This window comes from Oncorhynchus clarkii, unplaced genomic scaffold, assembly GCF_045791955.1.
Source record: "Oncorhynchus clarkii lewisi isolate Uvic-CL-2024 unplaced genomic scaffold, UVic_Ocla_1.0 unplaced_contig_817_pilon_pilon, whole genome shotgun sequence".
NCBI classification, from domain to species: domain Eukaryota; kingdom Metazoa; phylum Chordata; class Actinopteri; order Salmoniformes; family Salmonidae; genus Oncorhynchus; species Oncorhynchus clarkii.
This window is the reverse complement of record NW_027261148.1, coordinates 66,085-85,000: the sequence shown is the minus strand read 5'-3', so window position 1 is coordinate 85,000 and position 18,916 is coordinate 66,085.

The window sequence follows — 18,916 nt, the reverse complement described above, 5'->3', positions numbered from 1 at the left end:
TGGCAGACTGAAGAGGGACTAATGATGCGGTTGAGTGCTACCAGGTTGTCATTAGCCCAGCATCTGTTCTCATCACACTCCATTATGCGTCTGCATGGACACACACACACACACACACACACACACACACACACACACACACACACACACACACACACACACACACACACACACACACACACACACACACAGGCATTATGCGTCTGCATGGGAGAGGCGGCCCCGCCGACACAATGAGTGCGTCTCTCCTAATAGTCTGAAGGGCCTTCCTTTCCCTGTCTCCTCTTCATGTACACTCATTTAAAATCTTTGGACAGATGAAAGAAACCTACCTGGTATTGACCTACCTGACGATACTTACTTGGAACATTCTTCCACCTGTCTAGTTCTTCCCCATCTGTGCTGCAGAGGAAGGAAAGGAGAGGAAGCCACTTTAGACTACTGAGATGCACCCAGCATGGTCAGAAGTTTTGCATTCAGTCCCTAAGTAATGCGGTCAGAAACAGAGGTCACCATGGTGATGGCATCATTTCCTGTTTACCCTTCAGTTAATGGTCAGTTATGTCCCAGTGTGGTTTCAGTAGGCTTCAAGTCGTGTTCTTGGACTGCTGTCCATTGGTTTTAGGAGACAGACAGAGTGGTGTTGACTTGAGCCCTGACCTTACCCAACGCTACAGTCTCCCATTCATTTTGGTTTCTTGGAAGTTCACGGCGTGCTCTCATTAAAATTGATTATGGGTAATGTTCTCCACTGTTATGAAATTTTTTGGAAAAACAACGTTCATTCTCTTTAATTACCGGTTCAGCGTTTAACTAACAATAAGTGCTCTGTCAATGTGTTTTAGTTTTATTATAAATATGTATTTATTAATTATTTAGTAATAACTGCTCTATCTTTTATCTATTTTATTGTGTCCAATGATGGCTCATAGATCTGTTGTTTTCCAGGGTACTATACTCTAGCCAGATATTACAGATTGTTTTCCAGGGTACTATACTCTAGCCAGATATTACAGATTGTTTTCCTATACTCTAGCCAGATATTACAGATTGTTTTCCAGGGTACTATACTCTAGCCAGATATTACAGATTATTTTCCTATACTCTAGCCAGATATTACAGATTGTTTTCCAGGGTACTATACTCTAGCCAGATATTACAGATTGTTTTCCAGGGTAATATACTCTAGCCAGATATTACAGATTGTTTTCCAGGGTACTATACTCTAGCCAGATATTACAGATTATTTTCCAGGGTACTATACTCTAGCCAGATATTACAGATTGTTTTCCAGGGTACTATACTCTAGCCAGATATTACAGATTGTTTTCCAGGGTACTATACTCTAGCCAGATATTACAGATTGTTTTCCAGGGTACTATACTCTAGCCAGATATTACAGATTGTTTTCCAGGGTAATATACTCTAGCCAGATATTACAGATTATTTTCCAGGGTACTATACTCTAGCCAGATATTACAGATTGTTTTCCAGGGTACTATACTCTAGCCAGATATTACAGATTGTTTTCCAGGGTACTATACTCTAGCCAGATATTACAGATTGTTTTCCAGGGTACTATACTCTAGCCAGATATTACAGATTATTTTCCAGGGTACTATACTCTAGCCAGATATTACAGATTGTTTTCCAGGGTACTATACTCTAGCCAGATATTACAGATTGTTTTCCAGGGTACTATACTCTAGCCAGATATTACAGATTGTTTTCCAGGGTACTATACTCTAGCCAGATATTACAGATTGTTTTCCAGGGTACTATACTCTAGCCAGATATTACAGATTGTTTTCCAGGGTACTATACTCTAGCCAGATATTACAGATTGTTTTCCAGGGTACTATACTCTAGCCAGATATTACAGATTGTTTTCCAGGGTAATATACTCTAGCCAGATATTACAGATTGTTTTCCAGGGTACTATACTCTAGCCAGATATTACAGATTGTTTTCCAGGGTACTATACTCTAGCCAGATATTACAGATTGTTTTCCAGGGTAATATACTCTAGCCAGATATTACAGATTGTTTTCCAGGGTAATATACTCTAGCCAGATATTACAGATTGTTTTCCAGGGTACTATACTCTAGCCAGATATTACAGATTGTTTTCCAGGGTAATATACTCTAGCCAGATATTACAGATTGTTTTCCAGGGTACTATACTCTAGCCAGATATTACAGATTGTTTTCCTATACTCTAGCCAGATATTACAGATTGTTTTCCAGGGTACTATACTCTAGCCAGATATTACAGATTGTTTTAAAGGGGAATATACTCTAGCCAGATATTACAGATTGTTTTCCAGGGTACTATACTCTAGCCAGATATTACAGATTGTTTTCCAGGGTACTATACTCTAGCCAGATATTACAGATGATTTTCCAGGGTACTATACTCTAGCCAGATATTACAGATTGTTTTCCTATACTCTAGCCAGATATTACAGATTGTTTTCCAGGGTACTATACTCTAGCCAGATATTACAGATTATTTTCCATGGTACTATACTCTAGCCAGATATTACAGATTATTTTCCAGGGTACTATACTCTAGCCAGATATTACAGATTGTTTTCCTATACTCTAGCCAGATATTACAGATGATTTTCCAGGGTACTATACTCTAGCCAGATATTACAGATTGTTTTCCTATACTCTAGCCAGATATTACAGATTGTTTTCCTATACTCTAGCCAGATATTACAGATTGTTTTCCAGGGTACTATACTCTAGCCAGATATTACAGATTATTTTCCAGGGTACTATACTCTAGCCAGATATTACAGATTATTTTCCTATACTCTAGCCAGATATTACAGATTATTTTCCAGGGTACTATACTCTAGCCAGATATTACAGATTATTTTCCTATACTCTAGCCAGATATTACAGATGATTTTCCAGGGTACTATACTCTAGCCAGATATTACAGATTATTTTCCTATACTCTAGCCAGATATTACAGATTATTTTCCAGGGTACTATACTCTAGCCAGATATTACAGATTGTTTTCCAGGGTACTATACTCTAGCCAGATATTACAGATGATTTTCCAGGGTACTATACTCTAGCCAGATATTACAGATTATTTTCCAGGGTACTATACTCTAGCCAGACATTACAGATTATTTTCCAGGGTACTATACTCTAGCCAGATATTACAGATTGTTTTCCTATACTCTAGCCAGATACTACAGTTCTATATCACATGCACTATCATGTACAGACTCAGACTGCAGGAATTGATCCATTGATATCAGTCTCCTTTCATAGGCTTTGTTGTATGAAACATAATTACTTGGAGCTTTTCTGGCAGTTTTTCTGTCCCTCCCTTTTCCCTTCACCATAACAGATGACCCAATGACCAATCACCTTCTCTTATCTCTATCAGTCATCCTTGTCATCTGCCTCTGTGTGTGTGTGTGTGTGTGTGTGTGTGTGTGTGTGTGTGTGTGTGTGTGTGTGTGTGTGTGTGTGTGTGTGTGTGTGTGTGTGTGTGTGTGTGTGTGTGTGTGTGTGTGTGTGGGAAGAGATCTTTATGACTTGATGGCACCGGCGGAGTCCAAAGTGTGTTTGTGTGTCTGAATGTGTGTGTGTGTGTGTGTGTATGAGTGTGTGTCTGCTCATCATTAACCCAGAACTATGAAACAGTTATAACTGCAGATTGCTCTCTATACCTTCACACAGAAGGATTACATTTGGTTCAATTCAGTTCAATCTAATTCAATTAAAGTACACTGAGTATACCGAACATTAAGAGCACCTTCCTAATATTGAGTTGCACCCCCCCCCTCTTTTTTTTGCACTCTCCCGCCCTCAGAACAGCCTTGATTTGTCGGGGGCATGGATTCTACAAGGTGTCCAAAGTGTTCCACAGGGATGCTGGCCCATGTTGACTCCAATGCTTCCCACAGTTGTGTCCTTCGGGTGGTGGACCGTTCTTGATACACACAGGGAACTGTTGAGCGTGAAAAACCCTGCATCGTTGCAGTTCTTGACACAAACCGTTGAGCCTGGCACTTAGTACCATACCCCGTTGAATGACACTTAAATATTTTGTCTTGCCAATTCACCCTCTGAATGGCACACAATCCAAGTCTCAATGGTCCCAAGGCTTAAACATCCTTTAACTTGTCTCCTCCCCTTCATCAATAAAGGATCATAGCTTTTACCCGGATTCACCTGGTCAGTCTATGTCCTGGAAAGAGCAGGTGTTCTTAATGTTTTGTATGCTCATTGTAAAGGAGCGCTTCTGTGGTTACAGGTGTAAATCACGAGGTGCTCTTTGATCAAAGGATGAAATACCAGAGAACAAAAAGTAGCTGATGTTGGATAGTAAACAATGCCTTGTAATAATGGCTGGAACGGAGCAAATGGAATGGTATCAAACACATGGAAACCATGCCTTTATGTATTTCATACCATTCAACTGATTCCGCTCCAGCCATTACCACAAGCCTGTCCTCCCCAATTAAGGTGTCACCAACCTCCTGTGCTTTATGCAACCAAACTTCCAGAAGTAATCAAGGCACTCTCATGGTTAGGCAGTCTCATGGTTATGCAGTCTCATGGTTAGGCCCTCTCATGGTTAGGCCCTCTCATGGTTAGGCAGTCTCATATTAGGCAGCAGGACCACTACCTCCGCCTTTGTGCAAGGAGGAGCAGGAGGAGCACTGCCAGAGCCCTGCAAAATGACATCCAGCAGGCCACAAATGTGCATGTGTCTGCTCAAACGGTCAGAAACAGACTCCATGAGGGTGGTATGAGGGCCCGGCGTCCACAGGTGGGGGTTGTGCTTACAGCCCAACACCGTGCAGGACGTTTGGCATTTGCCAGAGAACACCAAGATTGGCAAATTCGCCACTGGCGCCCTGTGCTCTTCACAGATGAAAGCAGGTTCACACTGAGCACATGTGACAGACGTGACAGAGTCTGGAGACGCCATGGAGAACGTTCTGCTGCCTGCAACATCCTCCAGCATGACCGGTTTGGCGGTGGGTCAGTCATGGTGTGGGGTGGCATTTCTTTGGGGGGCCGCACAGCCCTCCATGTGCTCGCCAGAGGTAGCCTGACTGCCAATTAGGTACCGAGATGAGATCCTCAGACCCCTTGTGAGACCATATGCTGGTGCGGTTGGCCCTGGGTTGCTCTAATGCAAGACAATGCTAGACCTCATGTGGCTGGAGTGTGTCAGCAGTTCCTGCAAGAGAAAGGCATTGATGCTATGGACTGGCCCGCCCGTTCCCCAGACCTGAATCCAATTGAGCACAGCTGGGACATCATGTCTCGCTCCATCCACCAACGCCACGTTGCACCACAGACTGTCCAGGAGTTGGCGGATGCTTTAGTCCAGGTCTGGGAGGAGATCCCTCAGGAGACCATCCGCCACCTCATCAGGAGCATGCCCAGGCGTTGTAGGGAGGTCATACAGGCACGTGGAGGCCACACACACTACTGAGCCTCATTTTGACTTGTTTTAAGGACATTACATCAAAGTTGGATCAGCCTGTAGTGTGGTTTTCCAATTTAATTTTGAGTGTGACTTCCAATCCAGACCTCCATGGGTTGATAAATTTGATTTCCATTGATCATTTTTGTGTGATTTTGTTGTCAGCACATTCAACTATGTAAAGAAAAAAGTATTTAATAAGAATATTTCATTCATTCAGATCTAGGATGTGTTATTTTAGTGTTCCCTTTATTTTTTTGAGCAGTGTATATAGAGAGATATCCTATTAGCATACTGTAGCTATATATAGAGATATATTCTATTAGCATACTGTAGATATATAGAGAGATATCCTATTAGCATACTGTATATATATATAGAGAGATATCCTATTAGCCTACTGTAGACATATTTAGAGAGATATCCTATTAGCAGACTGTAGATATATAGAGAGATATCCTATTAGCATACTGTAGCTATATATAGAGATATATTTTATTAGCATACTGTAGATATATAGAGAGATATCATATTAGCATACTGTAGCTATATATAGAGAGATATCCTATTAGCCTACTGTAGATATATATATAGAGAGATATCCTGTTAGCCTACTGTAGATAGAGAGGGAGATATATACAGTGCCTTGCAAAAGTATTCGGCCCCCTTGAACTTTGCGACCTTTTGCCATATTTCAGGCTTCAAACATAAAGATATAAAACTGTATTTTTTTGTGAAGAATCAACAACAAGTGGGACACAATCATGAAGTGGAACGACATTTATTGGATATTTCAAACTTTTTTAACAAATCAAAAACTGAAAAATTGGGCGTGCAAAATTATTCAGCCCCTTTACTTTCAGTGCAGCAAACTCTCTCCAGAAGTTCAGTGAGGATCTCTGAATGATCCAATGTTGACCTAAATGACTAATGATGATAAATACAATCCACCTGTGTGTAATCAAGTCTCCGTATAAATGCACCTGCACTGTGATAGTCTCAGAGGCCCGTTAAAAGCGCAGAGAGCATCATGAAGAACAAGGAACACACCAGGCAGGTCCGAGATACTGTTGTGAAGAAGTTTAAAGCCGGATTTGGATACAAAAAGATTTCCCAAGCTTTAAACCTCCCAAGGAGCACTGTGCAAGCGATAATATTGAAATGGAAGGAGTATCAGACCACTGCAAATATACCAAGACCTGGCCGTCCCTCTAAACTTTCAGCTCATACAAGGAGAAGACTGATCAGAGATGCAGCCAAGAGGCCCATGATCACTCTGGATGAACTGCAGAGATCTACAGCTGAGGTGGGAGACTCTGTCCATAGGACAACAATCAGTCGTATATTGCACAAATCTGGCCTTTATGGAAGAGTGGCAAGAAGAAAGCCATTTCTTAAAGATATCCATAAAAAGTGTCGTTTAAAGTTTGCCACAAGCCACCTGGGAGACACACCAAACATGTGGAAGAAGGTGCTCTGGTCAGATGAAACCAAAATTGAACTTTTTGGCAACAATGCAAAACGTTATGTTTGGCGTAAAAGCAACACAGCTGAACACACCATCCCCACTGTCAAACATGGTGGTGGCAGCATCATGGTTTGGGCCTGCTTTTCTTCAGCAGGGACAGGGAAGATGGTTAAAATTGATGGGAAGATGGATGGAGCCAAATACAGGACCATTCTGGAAGAAAACCTGATGGAGTCTGCAAAAGACCTAAATCAAATCAAATCAAATCAAATCAAATTTTATTTGTCACATACACATGGTTAGCAGATGTTAATGCGAGTGTAGCGAAATGCTTGTGCTTCTAGTTCCGACAATGCAGTAATAACAAGTAATCTAACTAACAATTCCAAAACTACTGTCTTGTACACAGTGTAAGGGGATAAAGAATATGTACATAAGGATATATGAATGAGTGATGGTACAGAGCAACATAGGCAAGATACAGTAGATGGTATCGAGTACAGTATGTACAAATGAGATGAGTATGTAAACAAAGTGGCATAGTTTAAAGTGGCTAGTGATACATGTATTACATAAGGATACAGTCGATGATATAGAGTGCAGTATATACGTATGCCTATGAGATGAATAATGTAGGGTAAGTAACATTATATAAGGTAGCATTGTTTAAAGTGGCTAGTGATATATTTACATAATTTCCCATCAATTCCCATTATTAAAGTGGCTGGAGTTGAGTCAGTGTCAGTGTGTTGGCAGCAGCCACTCAGTGTTAGTGGTGGCTGTTTAACAGTCTGATGGCCTTGAGATAGAAGCTGTTTTTCAGTCTCTCGGTCCCAGCTTTGATGCACCTGTACTGACCTCGCCTTCTGGATGATAGCGGGGTGAACAGGCAGTGGCTCGGGTGGTTGATGTCCTTGATGATCTTTATGGCCTTCCTGTGACATCGGGTGGTGTAGGTGTCCTGGAGGGCAGGTAGTTTGCCCCCGGTGATGCGTTGTGCAGACCTCACTACCCTCTGGAGAGCCTTACGGTTGAGGGCGGTGCAGTTGCCATACCAGGCGGTGATACAGCCCGCCAGGATGCTCTCGATTGTGCATCTGTAGAAGTTTGTGAGTGCTTTTGGTGACAAGCCGAATTTCTTCAGCCTCCTGAGGTTGACCTTAGACTGGGACGGAGATTTGTCTTCCAACAAGACAATGATCCAAAACATAAAGCAAAATCTACAATGGAATGGTTAAAAAATAAACATATCCAGGTGTTAGAATGGCCAAGTCAAAGTCCAGACCTGAATCCAATCGAGAATCTGTGGAAAGAACTGAAAACTGCTGTTCACAAATGCTCTCCATCCAACCTCACTGAGCTCGAGCTGTTTTGCAAGGAGGAATGGGAAAAAATGTCAGTCTCTCGATGTGCAAAACTGATAGAGAGACATACCCCAAGCGACTTACAACTGTAATCACAGCAAAAGGTGGCACTACAAAGTATTAACTTAAGGGGGCTGAATAATTTTGCACGCCCAATTTTTCAGTTTTTGATTTGTTAAAAAAGTTTGAAATATCCAATAAATGTCGTTCCACTTCATGATTGTGTCCCACTTGTTGTTGATTCTTCACAAAAAAATACAGTTTTATATCTTTATGTTTGAAGCCTGAAATGTGGCAAAAGGTCGCAAAGTTCAAGGGGGCCGAATTCTTTCGCAAGGCACTGTACTATTAGCATACTGTAGATGGAGAGGGCGATATATACTATTAGCATACTGTAGATGGAGAGGGAGATATATCCTATTAGCATACTGTAGAAGGAGAGGGAGATATATACTATTAGCATACTGTAGATAGAGAGGGAGATATATCCTATTAGCAGACTGTAGATAGAGAGGGAGATATATCCTATTAGCATACTGTAGATGGAGAGGGCGATATATACTATTAGCATACTGTAGATGGAGAGGGAGATATATCCTATTAGCAGACTGTAGATAGAGAGGGAGATATATCCTATTAGCATACTGTAGATGGAGAGGGCGATATATACTATTAGCATACTGTAGATGGAGAGGGAGATATATCCTATTAGCATACTGTAGAAGGAGAGGGATATATATACTATTAGCATACTGTAGATAGAGAGGGAGATATATCCTATTAGCAGACTGTAGATAGAGAGGGAGATATATCCTATTAGCATACTGTAGATGGAGAGGGAGAGATTTCTCTCACACACACACACAAACACACACCTCGCTCTCTCCATCAGTTGGCTGGACTGTGATAATCGCTGGGCAGCTGTGTTAGAGGGCGATGATGTGGAGCAGTTTTACACACCATTACTAATAATCCAGAGGACACATGTGCTGCAAAACAAATATTTCTTTATTTAGCTAATTGTGCTAAGGCTTCCGTGACTAAGACCAAGCCGTGTGTGATGTGATGTGTGTTTGTGTTCATGAGGGCTACAGAGAATCAGTGTAGTGGGAGAGATACACCTGTTCTCTGTTTGCTGCTATCCCCCCCTCTTGTCATGTCCTGACTAAACTCACTCCCATGTCAACTCTTTCAGCAAGGTGTGTGTGTGCGCGCGTGTGTGTGATGGCGTGTTTGTGTGTGTGGGAGCGTGTGTGTGTGCATGCGTATGTGTGTGTCTGTGTGTTTGCTTGCGTGTGTGTGTGTGCTTGCGTGTGTGCTTGTGTGTGTGTGTCCGTGCACATGTGTGTGCGTATGTCTGTGTTCCCTTTAGCTCGTATATGATCTCAGGTTTACAGTATAACGTCTCACCATGAGGAAAGACCTTTAAGACCTGACTACTTTACTCTCACCCCCCCATCAACACCAAACACCAGCTAGAGTAGTAGTCTAGATGTCCTTCCTCTCTCCTCTTTCCCCCCTCCGTGGCTCCCTCTCTCCCTCGCTGTGTTTGTGTGGACCAGATGCCAGTGTTGAGTAAGCTGCCTCTGGAGGCTCCCAGTAGCATATTGGTTTATAATTAATGAAATTAGAGGCATTATCTGTTTTGAAGATTCAAGCCCTGCATGCAAGGCTGTCTGTTGAAGACAGAGGAGGAATGGAGACAGGCTGAACTTCAGACTGAACTGAAAGAGAGCAGTGGTGCAGATAAGAAAAGAGCTGGGAGCTTGGACTGTTAATGGCCGTCAGTATAGTTAGTATGGGTCCAAATGGAACTGGTTACTGGACTGTTAATGGCCTTCAGTATAGTTAGTATGGGTCCAAATGGAACTGGTTACGGGACTGTTAATGGTCTTCAGTATAGTTAGTATGGGTCCAAACGGAACTGGTTACTGGACTGTTAATGGCCTTCAGTATAGTTAGTATGGGTCCAAATGGAACTGGTTACTGGACTGTTAATGGCCTTCAGTATAGTTAGTATGGGTCCAAACGGAACTGGTTACTGGACTGTTAATGGCCTTCAGTATAGTTAGTATGGGTCCAAACGGAACTGGTTACTGGACTGTTAATGGCCATCAGTATAGTTAGTATGGGTCCAAATGGAACTGGTTACTGGACTGTTAATGGCCTTCAGTATAGTTAGTATGGGTCCAAATGGAACTGGTTACTGGACAGTTGTCTTCAGTAGGAAGGTGGTCTCTACTATATTTATAGTTGGTTACTGGACAGTTGTCTTCAGTGGGAAGGTGGTCTCTACTATATTTATAGTTGGTTACTGGACAGTTGTCTTCAGTGGGAAGGTGGTCTCTACTATATTTATAGTTGGTTACTGGACAGTTGTCTCCAGTGGGAAGGTGGTCTCTGTCCGGTAACCTGGCAGACAGACAGACAGACAGACAGACAGACAGACAGACAGACAGACAGACAGATAGACAGACAGACAGACAGACAGACAGACAGACAGAAAATGTCCAGTAACCTGGCAGACAGACAGACAGACAGACAGACAGTCAGACAGACAGACAGACAGACAGACAGACAGACAGACAGAAAGAAAATGTCCAGTAATCTGGCAGACAGACAGACAGACAGACGGACAGACAGACAGACAGACAGACAGACAGACAGACAGACAGACAGAAACAGAAAAAATGTCCAGTGCCCTGGCAGACAGACAGACAGACAGACAGACAGACAGACAGACAGAGAAGATGTCCAGTAACCTGACAGACAGACAGACAGACAGACAGACAGACAGACAGACAGACAGACAGAGAAACAAGCTGAAAAGGAGAAGAAGAGCCATAAAGGGAGGGAGTATGTTATTAAATGTGACTATGTCCCAGGACGTCCCTCTGTGCTTCTCCCCCTCCCCCGGTGATGGTTGCAACCTTTTTATTCCTTTGGTGGAAATAAATGAATAAGTAGACTAGCCTCCTGCTCACACACGGCGTTGGCACTCGGCCATGAATAGAAAAGGTGTGTACAGCAGTAGTTACAGTTGAAGTCTGAAGTTAAATACACTTAGGTTGAAGTCATTAAAACTCGTTTTCAACCACTCCACAAATTTCTTGTTAACAAACTATAGTTTTGGAAAGTCGGTTAGGACATCTACTTTGTGCATGTAGATGTCCTAACTGTCATTTTCCAACAATTGTTTACAGACAGATTATTTCACTTATAATTCACTGTATCACAATTCCAGTGGGTCAGAAGTTTACATACACTAAGTTGACTGTGCCTTTAAACAGCTTGGAAAATTCCAGAAAATGATGTCATGGCTTTAGAAGCTTCTGATAGGCTAATTGACATTAGTTGAGTCAATTGGAGGTGTACCTGTGGATGTATTTCAAGGTACACCATCAAACTCAGTGCCTTTTTACTTGACATCATGGGAAAAATCAAAAGAAATCAGCCAAGACCTCAAAAACATTTTTGTAGACCTCCACAAGTCTGGTTCATCCTTGGGAGCAAGGTACTGAAGGTACCACGTTCATCTGTACAAACAATAGTACGCAAGTATAAACACCATGGGACCACACAACCATCATACCACTCAGGAAAAAGACGCGTTCTGTCTCCTAGAGATGAACGTACTTTGGTGCGAAAAGTGCAAATCCCAGAACAACAGCAAAGGGCCTTGTGAAGATGCTGTAGGAAACAGGTACAAAAGTATCTATATCCACAGTAAACGCGTCCTAGATCGACATAACCTGAAAGGTCGCTCAGCAAGGAAGATGCCACCGCTCCAAAACCACCATAAAAAAGCCAGACTACGGTTTGCAACTGCACATGGGGTCAAATATCATACATTTTGGAGAAATGTCCTCTGATCTGATGAAACAAAAACAGAACTGTTTGGCCATAATGACCATCGTTATGTTTGGAGGAAAAAGGGGGAGTCTTGCAAGCCAAAGAACACCATCCCAACCGTGAAGCACGGGGGTGCTTTGCTGCAGGAGGGACTGGTGCTCTTCACAAAATAGATGGCATCGTGAGGATGGAAAGTTATGTGGATATATTGAAACAACATCTCAAGACATCAGTCAGGAAGTTAAAGCTTGGTCGCAAATGGGTCTTCCAAATGGACAATGACCCCAAGCATACTTCTAAAGTTGTGCAAATGGCTTAAGGACAACAAAGTCAAGGTATTGGAGTGGCCATCACAAAGCCCTGACCTCAATCCTATACGAAATTTGTAGGCAGAGCAGAAAAAACGTGTCCGAGCAAGGAGGCCTACAAACCTGACACAGTTACACCAGCTCTGTCAGGAGGAATGAGGGTTACAAACCTGACTCAGGAATGGGCCAACATTCACCCAACTTATTGTGGGAAGCTTGTGGAAGGCTACCCAAAACATTTGACCCAAGTTAAACTATTTAAAGGCAATGCTACCAAATACTAATTGAGCGTATGTAAACTTCTGACCCACTGGGAATACGATGAAAAAAATAAAAGCTGAAATAAATCATTCTCTCTACTATTATTCTGACATTGCACATTCTTAAAATAAAGTGGTGATCCTAACTGACCTAAGACAGGGAATTTTTACCAGGATGAAATGTCAGGAATTGTGAAATCTGAGTTACATTTTTTTGGGCTAAGGTGTATGTAAACTTCAGACTTCAACTGTATATACTGTAGGACGAGCCTTTACTAAAATACAGTAGACACACATAAAGTGGGTAAAACAGTATGTAAACATTATTAAAGAGACCAGTGTTCAATGACTCTATGTCATTACTATGCGGCGGTTGACTAGTGGTGACTGCTTAACAGTCTGATGTCCCGGAGAAAGAAGCTGTTAATCAGTCTCTCGGTCCCAGCTTGGATACACCTACCTCTCCTCCTTCTGGATGGTAGCGGGGTGAACAGGCTGTGGCTCGGGTGGCTGAGGTCCTTTATGAACTTCTTGGCCTTCCTGTAACACCGGGTGCTGTAGAGGGCAGGCAGGGTGGTCCTGGTGAGGCGTTGTCCTGACTGCACCACCCTCTGAAGAGCCCTGCAGTGCTGTAGATGTCCTGGAGGGCAGGCAGGGTGGCCCTGGTGAGGCGCTGTGCCGACTGCACCACCCTCTGAAGAGCCCTGCGGTGCTGTAGATGTCCTGGAGGGCAGGCAGGGTGGCCCTGGTGAGGCGTTGTCCTGACTGCACCACCCTCTGAAGAGCCCTGTGGTGCTGTAGATGTCCTGGAGGGCAGGCAGGGTGGCCCTGGTGAGGCGTTGTGCCGACTGCACCACCCTCTGGAGAGCCCTGCGGTGCTGGAGATGTCCTGGAGGGCAGGCAGGGTGGCCCTGGTAAGGTGTTGTGCCGACTGCACCACCCTCTGGAGAGCCCTGAGATTGCGTACGGTGCCTTTGCCGTACCAAGCGGTGATACTGCTCTCTGGAATTAGATCCTCACCCTGAGCTCCTCTACTTTATTGCCCAGGGACTGAACTTTATCGAGCAATATACTCGGAAGCGATAGATGGTATGCACTCCACCTGAGTCTGACTAGGGCCCCACTTCTTTCTGCGTTTTGGTTGCAGCCTCTGGGATGGATAGAGCTGACTCAGGAAGTTCAAACAAAGGATCCAGGTCGGGGAAGAAGAATTTCCGCTCGAATTTCGAATGAGTGATCGGCAAACCAATGTCCCAAAGTTTTTTTCAGCTGTAGGTAATACTACAACAAACACTGAGAAATAACACCTACAGTATATATTGCAAAGTTGGCTAGCTACCCATTCCCCCTAACTAATCCAGTTAGACCTTTATCTACCTATCCCCCCTAACTAATCCAGTTAGACCTCTATCTACCTATCCCCCCTAACTAATCCAGTTAGACCTCTATCTACCTATCCCCTAACTAATCCAGTTAGACCTCTATCTACCTATCCCCCCTAACTAATCCAGTTAGACCTCTATCTACCTATCCCCCCTAACTAATCCAGTTAGACCTCTATCTACCTATCCCCCCTAACTAATCCAGTTAGACCTCTATCTACCTATCCCCCCTAACTAATCCAGTTAGACCTCTATCTACCTATCCCCCTAACTAATCCAGTTAGACCTCAGCCTGGCATCTTACCTCCCTCCACCTGGGCCTTAGCAGCAAATCTGCTCTGTTCGATAAACCCTTGTTATTAGAGGCTTTTCATGGGCGTGTGTAGGGGAGTGTGTGTGCGTGTGTAGGGGAGTGTGTGTGCGTGTGCTTGTGTGTGGGTGAGAGAGAATCAATTAACTCAGGATCTCTGCACTCTGCATCTGTGACAAATGATGTGGTTCCAAATAAAGGAGTGTAATGTGCATGTCAGTTAGGTGCAGGCTACTCTCTCCTCATCCTGTCTCTCCTTACCCTCCCGCTCTACCGCCCCTTTCTATACCCCAAATAAAGGAGTGTAATGTGCATGTCAGTTAGGTGCAGGCCACTCTCTCCTCATCCTGTCTCTCCTTACCCTCCCGCTCTACCCCTCCCTCTCTATACCCCAAATAAAGGAGTGTAATGTGCATGTCAGTTAGGTGCAGGCTACTCTCTCCTCATCCTGTCTCTCCAGTTAGTTGCTCAGCTGCTGGAATTATTAGGCTAGGTAAATAAATATGGCACACATAATCCCATCCCCCCCGTCCCAGTTAGATGAGATTATTAGGCTAGGTAAATAAATATGGCACACATAATCCCATCCCCCAGTCCCAGTTAGATGAGATTATTAGGCTAGGTAAATAAATATGGCACACATAATCCCATCCCCCAGTCCCAGTTAGATGAGATTATTAGGCTAGGTAAATAAATATGGCACACATAATCCCATCCCCCGGTCCCAGTTAGATGAGATTATTAGGCTAGGTAAATAAATATGGCACACATCATCCCATCCCCCAGTCCCAGTTAGATGAGATTATTAGGCTAGGTAAATAAATATGGCACACATAATCCCACCCCCCCCCCCCCCCCATCCCAGTTAGATGATATTATTAGGCTAGGTTAATAAATATGGCACACCTAATCCCATCCCCCCCGTCCCAGTCAAATTAGATTATTAGACTAGGTAAATAAATATGGCACACATAATCCCATCCCCCCTGTCCCAGTTAAATTAGATTATTAGGCTAGGTAAATAAGTATGGCACACATAATCCCATCCCCCTGTCCCAGTTAGATGAGATTATTAGGATAGGTAAATAAATATGGCACACATAATCCCATCCCCCCCCCCCCCCCGTCCCCCCCCCGTCCCAGTTAGATGAGATTATTAGGCTAGGTAAATAAATATGGCACACATAATCCCATCCCCCAGTCCCAGTTAGATGAGATTATTAGGCTAGGTAAATAAATATGGCACAAATAATCCCATCCCCCCGTCCCAGTTAGATGAGATTATTAGGCTAGGTAAATAAATATGGCACAAATAATCCCATCCCCCAGTCCCAGTTAAATGAGATTATTAGGCTAGGTAAATAAATATGGCACACATCATCCCACCCCCCCCCGTCCCAGTTAGATGAGATTATTAGGCTAGGTAAATAAGTATGGCACACATAATCCCATCCCCCCGTCCCAGTTAGATGAGATTAGCTGACAGATACTGTACTGAGTCCCATCAATATACAGACCAAGGTCTGTCTGCCTCTGTCTGTCTGTCCCTCCATCTGTCTATCCTTCAATTCAACACAGAACAATCAAGTTTTACACACAATGTATATTTTATGTCCCGGAGTTTATGATAGAACATCAGAAAAGCATAGTGCTGACCTCATCGACATGGACATGGGGAGGGACACATTTAAATAAACAGTGCCATCTATTTAGTAGAGAGAGAGTGTTTATAATGAATTCACATCGCAGCAATAACCTACGGCTGGACATTCTCAGGGTACAGAGGAGAGATAGAGAGAGATTATGCTCACACACACACACACACACAGATGTGCAGACGGCATGGAGGGGGGATACCAGGAAATGGACTGAATGCAACTTGTCCCAAAAAAGAAAGAATATCAAAGCATTCTGCACTCTCTTTTAGTCTCTCTCCTCTTCTGTCAATTTATTCTCTCTCTCCTCTTCTGTCAGTCTATTCTCTCTCCTCTTCTGTCAGTTTCATGTCTCTCTCCTCTTCTGTCAGTCTATTCTCTCTCCTCTTCTGTCAGTTTCATGTCTCTCTCCTCTTCTGTCAGTTTCATGTCTCTCTCCTCTTCTGTCAATTTAATCTCTCTCTCCTCTTCTGTCAGTTTAATGTCTCTCTCCTATTCTGTCAGTTTATTCTCTCTCTCCTCTTCTGTCAGTTTATTCTCTCTCTCCTCTTCTGTCAGTTTATTCTCTCTCTCCTCTTCTGTCAGTTTATTCTCTCTCTCCTCTTCTGTCAGTTTCATGTCTCTCTCCTCTTCTGTCAGTTTAATCTCTCTTTCCTCTTCTGTCAGTTTAATCTCTCTCCTCTTCTGTCAGTTTAATCTCTCTCTCCTCTTCTGTCAGTTTCATGTCTCTCAGCTCTCCTCTCCTGTGTCAGTTTCATGTCTCTCCCCTCTTCTGTCAGTTTAATCTCTCTCTCCTCTTCTGTCAGTTTAATCTCTCTTTCCTCTTCTGTCAGTTTAATCTCTCTCTCATCTTCTGTCAGTTTCATGTCTCTCCCCTCTTCTGTCAGTGTCATGTCTCTCTCCTCTCCTGTCAGTTTCATGTCTCTCTCATCTTCTGTCAGTTTATTCTCTCTCTCCTCTTCTGTCAGTTTCATGTCTCTCTCTCTTCTGTCAGTTTATTCTCTCTCTCCTCTTCTGTCAGTTTATTCTCTCTCTCCTCTTCTGTCAGTTTATTCTCTCTCTCCTCTTCTGTCAGTTTCATGTCTCTCTCCTCTTCTGTCAGTTTCATGTCTCTCTGCTCTTCTGTGTGAGTTTCATGTCTCTCTGCTCTCCTGTGTCAGTGTCATGTCTCTGTGCTCTCCTCTCCTGTGTCAGTGTCATGTCTCTCTGCTCTCCTCTCCTGTGTCAGTGTCATGTTTCTCTGCTCTCCTCTCCTGTGTCAGTTTCATGTCTCTCTGCTCTCCTCTCCTGTGTCAGTGTCATGTCTCTCTGCTCTCCTCTTCTGTGTCAGTGTCATGTCTCTCTGCTCTCCTTTTCTGTGTCAGTGTCATGTCTCTCTGCTCTCCTCTTCTGTGTCAGTGTCATGTCTCTCTGCTCTCCTTTTCTGTGTCAGTGTCATGTCTCTCTGCTCTCCTCTCCTGTGTCAGTGTCATGTCTCTCAGCTCTCCTGTGTCAGTTTCATGTCTCTCTCCTCTTCTGTGTCAGTGTCATGTCTCTCAGCTCTCCTGTGTCAGTGTCATGTCTCTCAGCTCTCCTCTCCTGTGTCAGTGTCATGCCTCTCTGCTCTCCTCTCCTGTGTCAGTTTCATGTCTCTGTGCTCTCCTCTCCTGTGTCAGTGTCATGTTTCTCTGCTCTCCTCTTCTGTGTCAGTGTCATGTCTCTCTGCTCTCCTCTCCTGTGTCAGTGTCATGTCTCTCTGCTCTCCTCTTCTTTGTCAGTGTCATGTCTCTCTGCTCTCCTCTCCTGTGTCAGTGTCATGTTTCTCTGCTCTCCTCTCCTGTGTCAGTGTCATGTCTCTCAGCTCTCCTGTGTCAGTGTCATGTCTCTCTGCTCTCCTCTCCTGTGTCAGTGTCATGTCTCTCAGCTCTCCTGTGTCAGTGTCATGCCTCTCTGCTCTCCTCTCCTGTGTCAGTTTCATGTCTCTCTGCTCTCCTCTCCTGTGTCAGTGTCATGTCTCTCTGCTCTCCTCTCCTGTGTCAGTTTCATGTCTCTCTGCTCTCCTCTCCTGTGTCAGTTTCATGTCTCTCAGCTCTCCTGTGTCAGTGTCATGTCTCTCTGCTCTCCTCTCCTGTGTCAGTGTCATGTCTCTCAGCTCTCCTGTGTCAGTTTCATGTCTCTCTGCTCTCCTCTCCTGTGTCAGTGTCATGTCTCTCTGCTCTCCTCTCCTGTGTCAGTTTCATGCCTCTCTGCTCTCCTCTCCTGTGTCAGTGTCATGTCTCTCAGCTCTCCTGTGTCAGTTTCATGTCTCTCTGCTCTCCTCTCCTGTGTCAGTGTCATGTCTCTGTGCTCTCCTCTTCTGTGTCAGTGTCATGTCTCTCTGCTCTCCTCTCCTGTGTCAGTGTCATGTTTCTCTGCTCTCCTCTCCTGTGTCAGTATCATGCCTCTCTGCTCTCCTCTCCTGTGTCAGTGTCATGTTTCTCTGCTCTCCTCTCCTGTGTCAGTTTCATGTCTCTCTGCTCTCCTCTCCTGTGTCAGTGGCATGTCTTTCAGCTCTCCTCTCCTGTGTCAGTTTCATGCCTCTCTGCTCTCCTCTCCTGTGTCAGTTTCATGTCTCTCTGCTCTCCTCTCCTGTGTCAGTGTCATGTCTCTCTGCTCTCCTCTCCTGTGTCAGTTTCATGTCTCTCTGCTCTCCTCTCCTGTGTCAGTTTCATGTCTCTCTGCTCTCCTCTCCTGTGTCAGTTTCATGTCTCTCTGCTCTCCTCTCCTGTGTCAGTTTCATGTCTCTCTGCTCTCCTCTCCTGTGTCAGTTTCATGTCTCTCTCCTCTCCTCTCCTGTGTCAGTGTCATGTCTCTCAGCTCTCCTCTCC